This window comes from Neoarius graeffei, chromosome 1 (genome assembly GCF_027579695.1).
Source record: "Neoarius graeffei isolate fNeoGra1 chromosome 1, fNeoGra1.pri, whole genome shotgun sequence".
Classification (NCBI taxonomy): domain Eukaryota; kingdom Metazoa; phylum Chordata; class Actinopteri; order Siluriformes; family Ariidae; genus Neoarius; species Neoarius graeffei.
Window position 1 is genome coordinate 20,954,852 of NC_083569.1, and position 16,120 is coordinate 20,970,971.

The following is a 16,120-nucleotide window of genomic DNA, read 5'->3' on the forward strand; positions in this document are numbered from 1 at the left end:
ATATTAAAGGAACAGTCCACCGTACTTCCATAATGAAATATGCTCTTATCTGAATTGAGACGAGCTGCTCCGTACCTCTCCGAGCTTTGCGCGACCTCTCAGTCAGTCAGACGCAGTCAGATGTGCTGTCACTCCTGTTAGCAATGTAGCTAGGCTCAGTATGGCCAATGGTATTTTTTGGGGCTGTAGTTAGATGCGACCAAACTCTTCCGCGTTTTTCCTGTTTACATAGGTTTATATGACCAGTGACATGAAACAAGTTCAGTTACACAAATTGAAACGTAGCGATTTTCTATGCTATGGAAAGTCCGCACTATAATGACAGGCGTACTAACACCTTCTATGCGCTTCGGCAGTGCATTGATATCTGAGCTCCATATCAATGCGCTGCCGAAGCGCGCAAAAAGTGTTAGTACGCCTGTCATTATAGTGCGGACTTTCCATAGCATAGAAAATCGCTACGTTTCAATTTGTGTAACTGAACTTGTTTCATGTCACTGGTCATATAAACCTATGTAAACAGGAAAAACGCGGAAGAGTTTGGTCGCATCTAACTACAGCCCCAAAAAATACCATTGGCCATACTGAGCCTAGCTACATTGCTAACAGGAGTGACAGCGCGTCTGACTGCATCTGACTGACTGGGAGGTCGCGCAAAGCTCGGAGAGGTACGGAGCAGCTCGTCTCAATTCAGATAAGAGCATATTTCATTATGGAAGTACGGTGGACTGTTCCTTTAAGGCATAAACCTGAGGCTTAGGAGAACATTTCAATCCCTTTAATCGCCACTGGGATTTGATGTTTATCCTTCAGAAAAATTGTTGTGTCATCCGCTAATTGACTTATGACTTATATCTGTATCAAGCACACGGAGTGCTGTTAGTTCTGTGTAATTTTTAATATGAATAGCCAACATTTCTACTGCCAAGATAAATAGGTATGGGCTAATAAGACAGCCTTGTCTTACCCCTACTTGAATTGGAAAACGTGTGGTTGTTCCGCTGGGTAGAGCAACCACACTATTTATGTCCTTGTAACATGTCTTGACAAAATTACAGAATCCATTCCCAAAACCAAAGTATTCAAGAGACTGAAAGAGGAAGTTATGTTCTAAAGTATCAAATGCTTTGAAAAAATCTAGAAACAGTATAAAACCTTCATTTTCTATCATATCACTGTAATCTATAATGTCCGGAATTAACCTGATGTTATTATGAATAGATCTATTCTTCATAAAGCCTGACTGAGACTCACTAACACATTGTTCAATACCTGTTTTAAGACGGTTTGCAAAAACATAAGTTAAAATCTTGGAGTGTGTAATAGGTCTTCTATTATCTAAAACCAGTGAATTTTTCCCTGGTTTGGGAATTAGTATTATAATACCTTGTTTCATGGATGGGGAAAGTGTGTGGCTGTTTAATATTTCAAGGAATGTATGGAAAAGAAAATGGTGCACGTCTGGCCAAAAATGTTTGTAGAAATTGGCAGTTAAGCCATCAACCCCCGGGGATTTGTTAATTTTAATTTTACTGATAACTGCATCCATTTCTTGAATCTGTAACTCTCCATCACAAGTGTCCCTGAATACTTCTGTAATTTGTGGAATGTGGTGTTTAATACCTTCAAAGAAAGTGAGTGTCTCGTTCTCTGAGAACTTGGAAGTATACAGTTGGCTATAGAAGGTTAGAATCTCTTTAGAAATAACCCTTTGATCCTTGCATAGGTTATTATCAATCAGTAAAGATTGTATTTCATTCCTTTGCTGTCTGTTTTTTTCAAGGCGACAAAAATATGCTGAGTTTTTTTCCCCCTCTTCTATCCACCTAGCCCAAGATCTAACACAAGCACCCTTGGCTTTTCTTGCATACATATCATCCAACTTTGTCTGCAGAGTCAATAGAGTTTGTTTGTCATTATCTGTAAGTGTGGGCTTGTTGCATGTGGCATTCAGCTCCTTAATGAGCTGCAGTTCCTCTTGTCTTTGAGACTTTTTAAGATTTTTACTGTAAGCGATTGAATATTGTCTTATTTTATACTTACAGAATTCCCATTTCAGTATGTATGAGGAAAAATCCTCCATATCCATAACCTCTTTTATAAGTTGCTTGACACCCGTACAGTAACAATCATGTGAAAGTAACTCTGAGTTGAATTTCCAATAACCCTTAGAATGAAATTGTGGTTCAGGGGGTTTTAGTACCAGAGAGATAACTGAATGATCTGTTAACGGAGCTGCTGACATTCTTACATCAGACACCAGTCCTAAAAGAGGGTCTGATAGCAACCAGTAATCCAACCTAGACAGATGACTCCCATTTGGTTGAAACCAAGAAAATTGTACTTTGTTGCCATTGTAGTGCCTCCAGGCGTCTTGTAGCGCATTTGAATGGCAGAATTCTTGAAATGTCTTATTCGGTGAATAAGTATGGCCTCTTGGGGGAGACCTATCCAACCATTCATCATTTACCAAATTAAGATCCCCTCCTATTAATACATTTTCACATTGGTAAGATAGTTTGCATCTCTCTATTTCATTTGTCATGTCTTTTAACAAGTCCAAATTCTTCTGTCTGTTGTTGTACCCATACACATTCAGCAAAATGAGCCTTGAGTCATTTAAGTGACTCAAAAATAGTTTTTACCAACTCAGAGTGATTTCCCGCCTCAAATCCTTCCTATCTCATAACGATCTTGAAATAGTCATCCATGCTTTTATCACATCACGACTGGATTACTGCAATTCCCTTTATCTTGGCCTCCCTCAAACCTCACTTAGACGTTTACAGCTGGTCCAAAACGCAGCTGCACGTCTGTTAACTGGCACCAGGAGACGTGAGCACATCACTCCCATTCTGGCCTCCTTGCACTGGCTCCCAGTCTTTTTCAGAATACAATTTAAAGTCTTATTATTTGTTTTTAAAGCACTCAGTGGGCTGGCCCCAGCCTACATCAATGACCTTTTACAGCCCCACTCAGTCCAAAGGTCTCTAAGATCCTCTAACACAGGGCTTCTTCATGTACCTCGCTCGCGGCTGAAGCAGAGAAGTGACAGAGCTTTTTCTGTTGCTGCTCCACGTCTCTGGAATCAGCTCCCACCGGACATTAGATCTGCTCCCTCCATCTCTGCCTTTAAATCTAGGTTAAAAACCCATCTCTATTCCTTGGCCTTTCCCTAACCATCAGCTTATTGTTACTGTTGTTATCATTATAGTTTTATTTTATTTATTTCTTTTTATTTTTGATCATTTGTCTTTTAATACTGACTCTGTACAGCACTTTGGTCAGTGCATGCTGTGTTTAAATGTGCTATACAAATTAAGCTTACTTACTTACTTACTTACTTACTAAGTCCATCACTGCAATCAACCAATGTCCATGTTCGTCTGCCTTCACATACAAGTGTTTCCCAGAACAGTTATTTAGCAAAATTGCCACTCCTCCTGACCGTTCTGTGCCATGACTGAAAAAAACCTTTTCTCCCCATTGTTGTGTCCAAAACATTTCATCCTCCCTCATAGAATGTGTCTCCTGCATAAACGTGAAAGCATTTTTCTGCCCTTTGCAAAACAAAAACAAAGCTTTCCTTTCCGTGTTGTCTTTAAAACCCCTTACATTTAGAGATGTAACTGAAACTTCTGTGGTAAACAAGGACATAAATAAAAGAACGATGGACAAAAAAATAAAAGAAAAGAGCCAAACAGGCTACTCTAGTGGCTTTAAATTAAGCACCTGCCGTCAAAAGTAACGTTAAGTTTTTAACTTCAGCAACGCCCCTAATAAACATTTTCCTCCCTTTACATTTTATCGTAGTCAGCTGGTATACCCGATCACCTTTCCTATTCCTGAATGCGTTGTCCGTTGATGAATCCGAAGGGTCCTCTGAAGAATGCCTTCATTCCCTGCTGTCTCGCTCTTTCAATCTTTGGCCAGAGCGCATTGCGAGCATCTCGTTCCGCTGTGGTGAGGTCCTCTTTGAAGCGTACCTTCCTCTCGGCGCACACCCTGTCGTCCTTCGCTTGTTTCCAAAGTGCGTCGCGGTGGGTTCTTGAGGTGAATTGTAAGATGATCTGACGAGTCTTTCCTGGTTTCGGTTTCCCCAGTCTGTGAACAGTGTCCAGAATTATGTCCATTTTGTGTGACCATTCTAGTATCATCCTTGTTATTAGCTCTGCTACCTCCTGTCGGGTATTCTCGCCCTCAGTTTCGGGGAGCCCATTTAGATGGAGGTTCCATCTTCTTTGATATCGCTCCAATTCCTCAGTTTTTTCTTTCAGCTCCAAATTCTCCTTCTGAAGCTCCTGCACCGCATTTTCAAGCACTTTAGTCTTTTCTTGTCCCTCTTTGATGTTCGCAGCGTTAAACTCCGCTGCCTTTGCGACGTTAGCTATCATGATGTTGTTCTGTTTTAGCTGTGCACCGAAGTCCTCTACTAATGCCGTTAAGTTCTGGATAGCAGCTAGGACGTCCACATTAGACACGAATTCCGGCTGTAGTTTCGGCATTCCCTTCTGTTTCTTAGCAGAGACAGTGACATTGGATGGAGGGCTGTGTTGTCTTCTTCTTACCACAGAGCAAGTTGCCTCCATATCCTCTGTTTCTTCTTGGCGAACGTTAACGTTAGCTTCGTTAGCTGATGCTAGGCTCAGCTCGGCCCCTATTTCCAGCGTCGACTTTATTTCACTTCCCGAGGCTTTAACTTCCTCGAACATCATTTTTCTGGCTTCGGCTGACTAAAAAAGAGGTAAACGTTGGGAGAATATTTTAATTTTGTTGCAATTTGGGACTAGGCTTGCAGAGCATACCAAATGCATGACTACTCAGCATGCCATCTTGCCGGAAGGTCTGAAAAAGCTTGACCACGACATGATTTGAACACGCAGCCTTCTGATTTGGAGTCAGACGCGCTACCATTGCGCCACGAGGTCCCTGAGTACATGGAAAAGTAGAACATGTTGGGATAATTAAGCTATTTTGTAGAACCATATTGAGTCCTCCTCAATCTCCTCTGAGTGGCTAACTTTTTGGTTTTGAAGTAGGGGTACACCATTTTAATGATGCATGTCTATATCAACAACCTCCAAAACCTTGATTGATTATATGAACCTACATTGATTATATTACTGCTCTTGATTATGTCATCCAAAAATGTTAAGTTCCATTACATTATACTTAGTAGCAGCAGACACTTTTATCCAAAGCAACTTGGATAGGTTTGCTTGACATGTGCACTTAAATGTCTGTATAATATTAAAAAGTGAGTAATGTATGAATGATCTGTTCTAAGAAGGCTGAAAACATGGCTGCGAAGTAGCATGACACAAACACGTCTTAATAGTGTAGCTGTGTGTCATGTTCAGAAGAACAAACTCGACCTGTTGGACAGACAAATGATTGCTCAACAATATGTTTCTTATAAGGAGCAAAGAAAAAACACATTTGGTTGTTTCAAACACAAATAGTGTGTCAGGGTAAAGTAAAGTTGTCAGGATTTGTTGACAGTGATGTTAAATAGTAGTGGTTACTAGTTGTAAAGTCAGTTGAGGCAAGTTTTTTATTACGAGTGTGTGCGTTTGTACCAAGTCTACTTTTCATGCATTATTACTGTTTATCACTTTTTAGAAGAGTTTTTCAATTGAGATTTAAAGGCATTTCAAATCGAATGAATGTTCAATAATTGTTGTACAGTAATGTTATTTGGCCATTAAGTGTTTGTTGTATGTGTAGTCTATTGCATCATTTTCAAATTTTATGCATTAAACCTGATGTAATGCATGATGCAAACAAGTTTTGTACACAAGTTTGAATAATTAAAGACATTAAAAGCAGGAACTGCCCCGTCTTATTTGAATGCTATACTAAAGAGGTCCTTCCAGGATGCTGCGCTTCTCCAACATGAACTGATTAGCCATGCCTCCTGCTCACACAAAGCGATCCCAGTCCAAACTGTTATGCATGATGGTGTATGATCTATACACTGTGTATGACTTCTTGGGCTATGTGAAGTTTTTGGTTTTGTTTATATCAGTGTATACCAGTGTAGGCAGCAATACTGACATCTCTGTTATAGAACAGTATCCTGTTACCTAGAATTATCACTCAATACTTTTTGCCTTCACTTACTGAATAATTACATAGCCCTGGCAGTAACAACACCAAAACCCAACATGATAGATCTCTGCATGAAATGCAGAACTTGGCTGGAGTCAACTGGATTTATAGGCTTTCTGCTGTCCTCCCTTTCATTTGCATCCATGGACCATGGGTATGAAAAAGTTCCATATCGGTCATTGACAGTACATCACAGTGTACACGCCAGGCGTGTATATAGCCATAAACCGATTTCTAATGATATGGCTTCCCCATTCCAGAACACCCCCACTTTTGGAAAGCTTGATACACCCCTGATTGGGGCTATTGCCGCAGTCTGTTGATTCAACCATACTCACGACCTGTTGATTCAACTGATACAAAAAACAAAAAGTGGGTAATGTCTAGTCAGTGCTCTTGTAATCATAGGACACCTTATGCACAAAATAGCCCTAACATTGCTGTCCTATTAAAAGTCCAAAGGCCCTTGAGTATTCAGTACACCATTCTTTTGGGATATTCCATCTGTTAACTATGAATATGCACTGTCTCCTTAATCACTAATGTCAAGATCAGTAAAGTCATCACTCTCAGATGTTAAAAATTCAGAAATGTCACTATCAGAAATATTCTCCGTATCTGTATCCTCTGTTTCAGACGTTTCATCGTCACCAAAGCACTCGTCACCAGTTCTTGAAGCATGTTCTCCTTCGCTTTGTTCCTCATGAAGTGGTTCACTCTCTTCCAGGGTCTCATCTGTACAATCAGTTGAACCTGAAAGTGATGTTAACATTTTGAGCAAGGTGAAAATGTAAGAGAAGAAAAATGAAAAGAACTGACTTGGACCTGGATAAAGAAATTTATCTACCATAAACTTGTCGTTTTCTGGAGGATTTCCTGTTCTTTGGTCGAGCTGGGCCACTCTCATCTACTGTCTCAAGATCTGCATCATATTCAGCTGAGCCTGCAAGACAGAACATTGGATTCAATGTAAATGCACTTTGTTCTTGAATTTGAAAAGAATTAGATCAAATTAGAGAAGCACTGCTTACCCTTCTGTTGATCCTTTCTCTTGGTCTTTTTCTTGGAGAGACTTGGTGGCAGTTGTGGACATGTAAACCAAATTGGCCGGATACCCTCGTCTGTTCTTTCCCAACCGCTGCCACTGTCGATGGATGGGTACTCTATATTTGGCTGCAGACACTGGTACCATATCTGTGCCTGGAAGTTACTCCTCTTTATGTGCTCATCAGCACTGCTCTCATCTGGCAAGATCCTTGAACTCGATTTAACCTTCTGCTTGCTGTACATCCGTATTCTGGTCTGCAGAAATTATTCCTCATCCAAACTGCTATCTATTCTTGACCAGCAGATATTCGAGCAGTGATGTTCCTAAGCTTCTTAAGCTTGCTGGGGAAGAATACAATAAATCGACATTTGTTTCATTTTAAAAACAAGAAGACAACTAGCCTAAATGAGCGCTATTGCATTAAGACGTACAGGCAGGGAAACGACACAAACAACCCAATGCATCTCTTTTTTTAATCGCAAAAATGACGTGTCTTCTGCAGAGAAGGGAAACATTAATCCATCTCACTGTGCTAGTGGTTAGAGAAGTCAGAGCGCGGTCAGGAGCGCGATGGGGGGAGCAGCCTTGCGCAGTGGCTGCAGTGTATACATGAGTAGCACTGAACATCAAGACTGCCGCAACGTCGGCTCAGATTGAAAGTGACGGCTATGTATACTGTATGTAAGAAAACTCTGCCACAACTTGCCAATCATTTCACTTGTGTGTTTTATTATTGTTATTATTAGGCTATTATTGTTATTGGTAATGGTAAACATCCGTCAAAATGACCGACGGCCTTCAGATTTTTCCGTCATAGCTAAAAAAAATCCGTTAATGACGGACAATTGTCGGTTAACACGACCTACGGCTGTGTGTAAGGTGCACAGTCCCGAGGTGCGTGTGTTGTGTGTAAGGTGCACAGTCCCGAGGTGCGTGTGCTGTGTGTAAGGTGCACGGTCCCGAGGTGCGTGTGTTGTGTGTAAGGTGCACGGTCCCGAGGTGCGTGTGTTGTGTATAAGGTGCACGGTCCTGAGGTGAGTGTGCTGTGTGTAAGGTGCACGGTCCCGAGGTGTGTGTGCTGTGTGTAAGGTGCACGGTCCCGAGGTGCGTGTGCTGTGTGTAAGGTGCACAGTCCCGAGGTGCGTGTGCTGTGTGTAAGGTGCACACTCCCGAGGTGCGTGTGCTGTGTGTAAGGTGCACGGTCCTGAGGTGTGTGTGCTGTGTGTAAGGTGCACGGTCCTGAGGTGTGTGTGCTGTGTGTAAGGTGCACAGTCCTGAGGTGCGTGTGTTGTGTGTAAGGTGCACAGTCCTGAGGTGAGTGTGCTGTGTGTAAGGTGCACGGTCCTGAGGTGTGTGTGCTGTGTGTAAGGTGCACGGTCCTGAGGTGCGTGTGCTGTGTGTAAGGTGCACAGTCCTGAGGTGCGTGTGTTGTGTGTAAGGTGCACAGTCCTGAGGTGTGTGTGCTGTGTGTAAGGTGCACATCCCGAGGTGCGTGTGCTGCGTTTCACATTATGGAGTGAGGTATTGCACAGAGAGAGTCACCTTATAAAGTACTGCACATTATAAATTTGTAAATAGTAAAGTAAATAGACTATAATGTCAGAGCATATCCAAGTTCAGGGCGGTTATGGCTTTTGGAAAGAAGCTGTTTTTTAATCGATTTGTCTTTGTCCTGATGCACCTGTAGCGCCTCCCTGAGGGCAACAGGTCGAACAGATCAAAGCCAGAACAATGGGATTTTGAAGATTAAGGACATTTCAATAATGTACTGGCTGCATCCTTTACAAACTCACAATCCCTCTGTATCTGTCTCTCAACCACTGTATTGCCTGTCACTAAATGGCTCTCTCACTCACTCACTCTCTCTCACACACACACAAACTCTCTCTCTCTCTCTCTCTCGTACATTTATCTTGGCATCAGTCTTATCCCATGGAAATGTAGAGGTTTCGATAGAGTAATATCCATTTGTGTTGTAGTTCTGATAACAGTAAGAACATTTTGTATCTCTGGTAATGTGTATCTGGTAATATGGATCCATTTGTGTTCTACTTCTGATAAGAATAAGATAATTTTATATCTGGTAATATGTATCTGTGGAGTAAAAATAATAATTGGATTTCAGATATCCTTGTTTTATTAAAATATGGAGGTTGACTCTTAAAATTGGGTATCTCTCTCTACTGTCTCTTCTTCTGTTGCTTGCCTTGTCGCTCTCTCTCTCTTTCTGGTTTGATCTGAGCAATAAACACTATCAGAAATTTGGTAAATGCTGGAGTAATCTCAAACCTGTTTCACTGTGACGCTTATTTGGGGCACATTGTTAGTATCAGTTTGCTATCTTTTTTTCTGAATTTACAGCAAGGAGATATGGTATGTGCTAAGTAGGGATGCCCATTATTCTGTATGTGTGTTTCAAGACTGACTTTAGAGGGCCCCAAAATGGCTAGAACCACCCCTAGAAAGTACTTATAGAAACGATTCCTGAAAGTATAGTCTTAGCTCCTCATCATGTCAGATAGACAATGACTCCAACCAACACACAGATCCTGAAGATGGGAGATTTTAGGTTCTCCACATAACACACATGAAAATAAACAGCTATCCACAGACTATCTAAAACACTAAAATAGCCTGAATTAATCTTGAACAAAAGCAGGCTTGTTTAACCACAGTGCCATCATGCTGTAGAGCCTGCCAACATACCTTATAGAAAAGAAATGACACTGTAAGTTTCTCAGAAATGTCGAAAAAGGACTGAAATGATGAGTCACGGACCAATTACTGAGAGAAAACACACAAAATACATTTACCATTTATAAAAAAAATATGATACACTCCACAATTTAAAACTATATTTCATACTAATCAACAATACTCTAAATCACCCATAAATAATATAATCAAATATCTCAAATACAGTAAGAACATTTTCATATTGTACAAGTACACATAATTTAAAACTCTAATAACTCTTTAAACCCTTTTATCTATTTTTTTATATTAACAACCCACTGATCATGTTCTGTTAAATAGTATACTTATCTTAATATATCTGTAATACAGTAAGAACATTGTCATGTACAAGCATATCGCTTTTTAATTTAAAGCCCGTTATATTTATTTTCTTTATATTGACAACCCACTGATCATTCTCATAGTTTTCCTCTCACACTTGACAAAAAGCATACAAACATAATTTCATCAACAAATACTAATTAAAACTATACATTATTAAAAAATAAAAAATACGCATAAAGCTTTTCTTAGTAGATCTATTGTGAACAATTAATCTACTAATCACTCTTCAAAAAAACGTTAAATAATTTTATAATTTTTTCATAATTATATCTACAATTAAATTTGAAATCAATATAAGTTTAAAAATTTCTAAATAACTGATAAAAATAGCTTCTCTGGTCTGTTTATGGCTGTAGTCATATATTCTTCCTGTCAATCCACCCCTAAGAAAATTAATTTAATATTATACAAAAATCTTATATAAGTATATAGAAAGCATTCTTTTTAAAGTAAGAACACAATGAAAAGTTACAGCAAAATAATGGTAGATAAAAATTAAAGACATAATAAAATCAGTAAAACTCCATCAACAACTCTCTTTACTTTCATAACTCTTTTTTAAACAGCTTAATAAAAATGAAGTCACTCTGATCATGTACTCCTCCTCTCATATCTCCATAAAGATAAAAGAGCTTTCATCAATGATTAAAGCCCATGAAACAAATCACTAGCTGAAATCTGATTCATGCTCAGAAGAGTACATCATAACTCATCATCGTGATTAGCAAAACATAACACTTTCAAATCACATTTCCTAGTGAGTGACTATAGAAATGATCCCTGAAAGTATAGTCTTAACCCCTCAAACCCTCAGCCAGTCACACACTTCAACTCACACACACATCCTGAAGATGGTAGATTTTACCTTCAACACACAAACATAAAAATAAACAGATGTCCACAGAGACTCTCCTACCAAATAAAATCGATCTAAATTAATATTGAACAAAAACAGTAAATTGGTTTGTTCAATAACCTGAAACACATTCCCTTGTAGAAAAGAAAAGACTAGTCAACTTTCTCAAAAGTGTAAAAACCAATAATACTTGTAATCAACCTTATAAAACATCCATAAACATTGTATATTAAAAATACACTGTAAAAAATTTACCGTAAAATTTACAGTAACTTACTGGCAGCAATTAACCAGGTAATTACTGTAAATATATTTTACAGTAGAAGTACTGTAATTCCATTTACAGTATTGATGTATTTACTGTAAAATAAAAAATACCATGATTTCAGTTGTATTTACAGTATTACTAGTTTAACTGTATACTAAATATCAATTAAATACTGTGATTTCAGTTGTATTTACTGTGCTGGTTTATTTACTGTACAAACAAAGCACTGTCATTTTTTTTAATGGTATTGTATATGGCAATGCAGTACTATTAACAGTGATTAACAGGTAATCACTAAATTCAGTTTCTCACTGTACAATTTAAATGCTGAATCACTGTGGTTTAATATTAACCATTAATAGAATGACCCATATTCTAAAATATTTCAATCAACTACAGAAAACAAGAAAATTGTTAACAGGATTATTTATTGCTTTGGTGAACAGGAACATAAAGCACAAGTTGCCAAACGTTTTAGACAAAAAACTTGGACTTGGAGACCCTTGGACTGAACTTGGGACCCAGAATCCCAATTGGAGCCCTGAAATTAGAGAAGAAAACACATTAATAGTTACATTTATTACAATTACTTTGTAATGCACCATGTATGAGATGAGGGTCTAAGATGGTGATGTCGGTATCATGTCAAGATACTTGTTCCTCATAAGAGGTGTCACTGGATGCAGGAGCACTCAATTACATATTCTTCAATCAAAATGTGGGCTAGCAGGGGTTAAATTGGGATTGGTTATGTGGGGGGGCTCTGCCTCGTACCCGCCCCTGCCCCCGCCGCCCTGCCCCAATATACTTTTTGGAAAATAACCCTCTAATTTGATAACCATATCCAGGGGTTAAATTGGGATTGGTTATGTGGGGGGGCTCTGCCTCGTACCCACCCCTGCCCCCGCCGCCCTGCCCCAGTATACTTTTTGGAAAATAACCCTCTAATTTGATAACCATATCATATTGCACAGAGATATACACCTTATCTGTGTGTTGTAGGCCTATGTGTGTCTTGTAGTGCCCCCCTACACATTATGGCAGTTTGAATGTAGATTGGTTGGCCAATGCAACAGATTGTACAGGTTGTTGTACATTGGTTTGAAGGAAATGATTAGTGGGGGGTCTGGGGGTCCTCCCCCAGAAGTTTTTTATTATCATACATGTTATTTGCTGAATTCTGGTGCATTTTAATAAGTTGTTAGCTGACTTTACAGAGGTAGGTTGAGCAATATCATGTTAAATCTTGTCACATGCCTACAGGTGAAAAATGTGAAGGAGAAATGTTCAGTGAGAAAATTTGAAGGCTTGCACAATCTTAAACCAAAACAGTTGATTTATTTTGGAGGATAAATGTTAAATATGCCAAAACACTGTCAGTCAAATTGTCAATCAAATATATTCATGCAGTGAATGCAACCAAATACAGACTACATACACTATAACATTGGAAGCATTTATTATTATTGTTATTATTATGTATTCAATTATTTATTTGGCATGTGGTGCTTTTTGTATTGTCTAGAACATACATAAGATGAGCATATTATAGCAGCAAAATAGAAGCACAATCATTTGAATGCAGCAAAAGTTTTGCTGCATTCAAATGATTGTGCTTCTATTTTGCTGCTATAATATGCTCATCTTATGTATGTTCTAGACAATACAAAAAGCACCACATGCCAAATAAATAATTGAATACATAATAATAACAATAATAATTACACTAATAATACACTAATAATATTAACAATAAATAATAATAAATTAACATTAAATTAAATATTAACAATAAATAATAAAACACTAATAATATTAACAATACAGTGAACATAATCATTATCATATTTTTTATTATTAAAAACAAAATATCAAATAATACTGAAGAGGGGAAAACATAATACTGATCTAAATATGTTGTGTTTTTATTTTTAGACAGTATGTGTTTTGCTAAACAATAGGATCGTATGCAGGTAAAAGGGGAGATGGTGTACGGAGAAAATTATAAACAAGTCACAACGCTGAAACACAAGCCCAAAAACCCGCAAACCACGACTTCTGATTTTTTTTTAAAGCGAGCTCACAAAAAAAAAGAAACCCCAAAGTCGCTTATAAAAAGCGGAATTGGCAACCCACGCAGTGTTCCAGAAACCAGAATCTCTGATCGCAAGTTCTGTTCTAAATAGCTTTGACAGGTCGTCTTGTTATCAGGAAAACTATGATCTATCTCATAAAAGTCATGGGTTTATTGATTAATAAAACGATATTTAATTATTCAGAACTGAAAATCGTGAAAAGGGTTTGTTGCTTTTGATGTGTGCGTGATCATATGCCATCCGCTCCGAGCTTATGTGCCGGGGCTCAGCCCCGGACAGCCCCGGCCCAATTTAACCCCTGTGGGCTAGCATAAACTTAATGCAGCACTGTCAACGATATTTGTTCTTGTAACCCACTTTATCTGTGAATAATGTAGTTTATCCTCATGGCTTCTGTGTGAGCAGAATAAATGCAGATAGTCCCACAAGGGTTAATAAAACTATTTGAGATAACATCTTTAAATAAACCATCTTGAACTTTCAATGCAAAAGCTATTATTAGAACCTCACCTCTATCTAGTCAATTAGCCAATCGAACTCAGTGAAATCCCTGATGAAGATCACATGGGGGTTCATGCAGGAAGTCTTCCGCTTCACCACTCTCCCAGTCTTCCTGCTCATCTGCTCCTTGGCACTGCACTTAGTGGAGTCAGGATTAATCCTGACCAAAAACCTATGAAAATGAGTATAGGAGTTAGAGAGTGGGACAATATTTATATGTCAACGAGTCTTCTGTTCTCTAATAAAGCATTCAAGTTGTAAGGAGACTTCAGCCTACACTATTTACATACTCAAGACCAATAACATTTTAAAGGAAGAGGGTGATTTTGAACAGCTTTTCAATTTGATTTTACATTTCAATCTTTACAATCAACTATTTGAGACAGTTAATACCTCTGAACAAACTCCAATGTTGTGTTGGCTTCCACCTGATACTCTAGGTTGAAAACATAGTAACAGGCGAAGAGAGCGGCCAAGGCGGTGGTGAAGTCAGTCAGGTGAGCAGCAGGTGGAATTATGACCCTCCCCTCGATCGACAGCATCCATTTTTTCGCAGTCAGGATCGTCTCTCCTTAGTCAGAGTCAGACGTTACAAAAATTATATTTCATAGCAATACATTCCATAAATGATTTGCTCCACATGAATGACTGTAAAAACAGGTCAAGGAGCATACATATCTTCCGAGCAGTGCATAAAACAGATAAAAGGAGCAGATAAAGTAACTGGGTTGGTGAAAGATAAACAAAAAGTGACACATGCATAGCAAGCAATCTGAAATAGCAATAATGACAGCAGAGGTGGCTACTAGGAATGAGTGAGTACACCATTATCTGTATCTGCTCAAATCAACTAAATTATCCATACTCTGAATGGGGCTTAACCCGGAAGTGGGTGTGGTTTAACCCAGAAATAGGCTGGTCTTACCCCAGTTGTCTTTTTCACCGGAAATGTATACGAGTTGATCAGAAGCTTATATATGTATTGTTTATTAGAAAACTATTTACATAAAAGCCTCCGAATTTAGCTTCGGATAAATGTTTTTGATCACAAGAGTCAGAGAACTATTTACAGATAAAGGTTTTATAAACAGAACATGAATAAACTTCAGTGAATCAATGAACACATGCAGGATTAAGAGGTATGAAGTAAAATGCATGAACTCGAGTTTTCGTACTCAACATAACTTTTTTTTTTATTTTAATTTTATAGAACAAAATATATGAACAGGAAAATATTATCTGCTTACCAATTTTCTGGAAGTCCCGACGCTACTTGGTGGTGGATCCAGGATGAATACTCCCACAGAAGCAAAAGTTGGAGGGAAAAAATGGCGGAAAAAAACTCTCCCGCGCAGCCAAACATGTTAAAACAGTGAAAAAAATGAACATAGACGATGCAAACACACATAAACGCAGCAAAAATGAACACAAGCACAAAACAATGCCTTGTCTACTGAACAAGTGGTTAGGAGCAGTCACTAAGCTTTCCTTACTCTGACAGAGTCAGAACTGCACGTGCTGTGTTCGCGGGTTGTCCCGTTGACGTGACTGGCCCATTCGAAGCACAACCGTTGAACTCTCTTGATCCTCATTGGATAAATTTATGTCACCCCATGTCAGCCAGTGAAAGAAAAAAAAGATAAAACTTACTGTTGATAAAAAATAAAAATGCATAATGAGTTAATAATGGGCGGCACGGTGGTGTAGTGGTTAGCGCTGTCGTCTCACAGCAAAAAGGTCCGGGTTCGAGCCCCGTGGCTGGCGAGGGCCTTTCTGTGCGGAGTTTGCATGTTCTCCCCGTGTCCACGTGGGTTTCCTCCGGGTGCTCCGGTTTCCCCCACAGTCCAAAGACATGCAGGTTAGGTTAACTGGTGACTCTAAATTGACCGTAGGTGTGAGTGTGAATGGTTGTCTGTGTCTATGTGTCAGCCCTGTGATGACCTGGCGACTTGTCCAGGGTGTACCCCGCCTTTCGCCCGTAGTCAGCTGGGATAGGCTCCAGCTTGCCTGTGACCCTGTAGAACAGGATAAAGCGGCTAGAGATAATGAGATGAGAGTTAATAATGCAATAAGAAGTCATAAATATGATATAAAAAGTATGTGCCCAGATACTTTTTTAATCTAATATATATATATATATATATATATATATATATATA

The 16,120-nt window shown here is 38.9% G+C and overlaps 2 non-coding genes across 2 annotated transcripts; both read right to left on the reverse strand.

Moving 5' to 3' along the window:
* Positions 1 to 4,856: 4,856 nt before the first annotated feature.
* Positions 4,857 to 4,928, reverse strand: trnaw-cca (transfer RNA tryptophan (anticodon CCA)). The gene has a single exon. It is a non-coding gene; the product is annotated as a tRNA-Trp (tRNA).
* A 5,893-nt stretch (positions 4,929 to 10,821) lies between these two features.
* LOC132899086 (small nucleolar RNA U3) lies at positions 10,822 to 11,036 on the reverse strand. Its single transcript, XR_009656624.1, has one exon. It is a non-coding gene; the product is annotated as a small nucleolar RNA U3 (small nucleolar RNA).
* Between the last annotated feature and the right edge of the window lie 5,084 nt (positions 11,037 to 16,120).